Source organism: Penaeus monodon, chromosome 28, assembly GCF_015228065.2.
Source record: "Penaeus monodon isolate SGIC_2016 chromosome 28, NSTDA_Pmon_1, whole genome shotgun sequence".
Taxonomy (NCBI): domain Eukaryota; kingdom Metazoa; phylum Arthropoda; class Malacostraca; order Decapoda; family Penaeidae; genus Penaeus; species Penaeus monodon.
In genome coordinates, this window is record NC_051413.1 from 38,616,586 (window position 1) to 38,617,059 (window position 474).

Consider the following 474-nt stretch of genomic DNA (forward strand, 5'->3'; position numbering starts at 1 on the left):
ACTTAAATTTACATTTGCTCCTGTTGTCAATCTTTCTCAAGCTTAATAATCACACAGATAATGAATATAAGGTACAGAGTATCATTTTCAACAACTCTATCACAAACATTTGTTTCTCTCAGTTTTGTTTGCTTCAGAAGTTATATGACAAACAGCCCATGGTACAGTGTAAAATAATATTAATAACTGCAAATCACCATTACCAATTTATTTATCTCTTATTCTATGTTCCCGAAATGAAGACAAAATATGGTAGGACACTCAAACGGTCTATTCTACTGATCTAGCCAACACATTTAACACAAACTTCCCCAGAACTAAACTACAGCTGAATCTCATCTAAAACCCTTGCATGCCTGTTACATTAAAAAAGATAAGAAAAACAGCAAATTATAAATCAATAAATAAAGGATTGGACATAAATGATCACCAAAAAATATACTATACCTCATTTTATGAGGATAAGTTGTGTAG